Raw genomic sequence first — 3344 nt, 5'->3', positions numbered from 1 at the left:
CCCCAGTCCTTTCAGCCCCACCACGGGGATGGCAGGCGCACAGTGCAGCCTAACCCGCCCTCAGCCCCCTAGCTGCCCAGGGCTGGCCCTAGGCACAGGCAAGCCTCAGATGATGGCTGCCCAGCCAACACCCGAGGCACAAGCAAGCCTCGGATGGCAGCTGCCCAGCTGATGCCCGAGGTTCAGGCAAGCCTTGGATGATGGCTGCCCAGCCACCCAGGGCTGCCCGAGGTGTAGGCAAGCCTTGGATGGCAGCTGCCCAGCCACCCAGGGCTGCCTGAGGCTCAGTTAACCAGGGCCGGCCGAGGCTTGCGCTGCTGGCAGTGGCATCAGCAGAGGTGTGATGGGGGCATCACCTTCCCCTGATCGCCAGGTGGCCTCCCACCCCTGAGGGCTCCCAGACTGTGAGAGGGGGCAGGCCGAGGTGAGAGACCCCCCTCCAGTGCATGAATTTTCATGCACCAGGCCTCTAGTATATACTAATAAAAGCCTAGGTGGCCCTCGCGCCCTTGCGCCCTCATGTCATCACAAGATAGCCACCCCCACGTCGTCACAAGATGGCTGTGACAAGATGGCTGCCACAAGATGGCTGGCAGGGGAGGGCAGTTAGGGGCGTCCAGGCCTGCAAGGGAAGGCAGTTGGGGGGGACCAGGTCTGCAGGGGTGGGCAGTTGGGGGCCATTGGGCAGGCAGGGGAGGGCCGTTGGGGGTGATTAGGCCAGCAGGGGAGGGAAGTTGCGGGCTATTGGGCTGGCAGGGGAGCAGTTAGGAGTCATTCAGGCCAGCAGGGGAGCGATTAGGGGCAATCAGGCAGGCAGGCAGGCAAGTGGTTAGGAGTCATCAGTCCCGGATTGTGAGAGGGATGTCCGATTGCTGATTTAGGCCTGATCACACAGGGCTTAAACTGGCAGTCGGATATCCTCCGAGGGGTCCCAGATTGGAGAGGGTGCAGGCTAGGCTGAGTGACAACCACTACATGCATGAATTTTGTGCACTGGGCCTCTAGTAGTTTTATAAGATATCTTTGGCTGAAACTAGGTAAAGTGTAAAAAGACTTCACTGTATTAGTTCTTATAACTGTTTATGAATCTACAGTTATATCAAAATAAACATTTAAAAAATTATTAATGCCTTTATTTTAAAATAGGCATAACCCAATATAAGCTGCCACTGTATATAGTAAGGATCCTTCTCAACCTGGTGTCCTTATATGTTACAATCAACAAAGGACAACTTTTAAATGTTTTCTTGGGATCTTGAATTTAAAATTTTACACTAGTTATAATCAATTTGGCAGGGAAGGGGGAGGTTTCCCACTTCTAACTTAACACCAAAGATCTGTGTAAAGAAGCTTATTAACCAGCACCCCATTCACACATCAGCAGATACAGAGGTGCCTTCACAAAATCTGGATGGGTAATCAGCCAGACCTGGGTTTGAACACTTGCTCTGCAACCTCACTTACTGGCTTTCTAATAAAGACAGTCTCTGAATTTCACTCTACTGGAGTTGTTTTGAGGCATTGGAAGGAAGTTGTAGAACATTTTAGGTAGCAAGTATGTTTCTTTATCATCCCTTATATACACACTGAACCCTAACACAGTTCCCACTCATGTAAATATGATTTAACCATATGTACATGCAAAAATGAAGAAAACATTCCCTGGGTAACTCAGATTCTTTAAGGCAGGGGTGGGGAACCTTTTTTCTGCCAAGTACCATTTGGATACTTATAACATCATTCTCTGAATATAATTCACTTAATATAAATTTATGTTGCTATGAAAAAAGCTCCTAGATTTATTGAGTTTTGAGTCCCACCTGCAATTGCCTTGGCTGGGCCAGACCAAATGATTTCCCGTGCCTTATACAGCCCACAGGCCGGATGTTCCCCACTCATGCTTTAAGGGACATAAAAATGGCTAATAAGAGTGCCATGTCAATTTCCTGGTCGTGATATTGTACTATAGTTAGGGAAGATGTAACCAACTAGGGGAAACTGTATGAAGGGTGCATGACACTTCCCTCTCCTATTTTCCAATTTTTTTGAATCTGCAATTCTTTCAAAATAAAAAAGTGCTTTTAAAAACATGGAAATGTGTTATGGTTCTGAGGTTCCTAAAGATTTTATATTTATCACCTCTTAAAACTTTGTAAAAATTTGATTCCTTCCCTTCAAACAAATACTTTGAAATATGGTTTTTAAAAGTCTGAGTTGATTGGGACCTTGGGATTAGCTAATTCGGAAATCTCTTGATCTATTTCTATAACATATTATTATTCAATATGAATACCTCCATTGACAGGAAACTCACTCCCTACCAAACAAACAAACAAAAAAAAATCACAAAAAAACCCCTCTCTATTTAGAAGCAGATCTCATACTTTAAAAATTTTTTCTTATATTGACCTGAAATCTGCCTCCCTCAAATTTTCATCTTTGATTCATATTTGTCCCTACTCCTTATTCCTAAGGAAGTAAGGAAAGCATTTTTGGTGAACTTTTAATATAGTAAAATAAATCATCCTTTTATCTGTGTTGACTAGGAAATAAGACAGGTAGCTGATAACCTCTCTTTTTCATCCCTAGAGGCTGATAACTGCTATTATTTCTTATAGAAACATCAGACCACTAATCAGCATAATTTAATAAATTCAACAACATATAGTGATAATAATAAGAAATTACAAGACTGTGCCTTGGATTTACGTAACACCTTTTCTCTGAACAGCAGCTAAGAACAAAGCTGGTATCAGAGCCTTTTCTATCTTAGGAGCAAGGAGCTTCTTATAAACACCTTCTTTGTTTTAACTTATGTCATTTGGATGGGCAATTTCCAAATTTTTCTTTTTATTATCCATTGCATTGTGAAAAACTAAGTGGGGGAGGGATTTCTCAGAGCACCATCCAGGTGTAAAGAATTAACACTCCCTTGGATTTGCTGGAAATTTACATGTGAAATCCTCATTAATGCAAATGTGAGTTCTGGAACTATATAAATCTCCTGTATTAAGGGGGGAAAAACATGCTATCTGAAGGACTTCAATTGACATATGCTATTAACTCTGAGATTCCTAACTAATTGATTTTCCTTTTAATCGCTGCCTTGTCCCCCACTACTGCCCACACAATGCAAAAAAAAAGTGTTTTTCATGATGAAAATGAATGCAGCTCTTTTTCTCCTTGACCAAGCTCAGAATTGGACATGACCCTTTAAAACCTTTTTTCTCAGCCAAATCCTCTGCTCTTTCTGGTTACCATGTGACAGCAAGTACTTCTGGCCTCTGGGGCACTAAGCACTCATAAAAATCTCCCTTCTTAGTAATTATTGTTATTATTTCCCA

The sequence above is a fragment of the Cnephaeus nilssonii genome, assembly GCF_951640355.1.
Source record: "Cnephaeus nilssonii genome assembly, chromosome: X".
In the NCBI taxonomy this organism is placed as follows: Eukaryota; Metazoa; Chordata; class Mammalia; order Chiroptera; family Vespertilionidae; genus Cnephaeus; species Cnephaeus nilssonii.
This window is presented reverse-complemented; position numbering follows the sequence as displayed.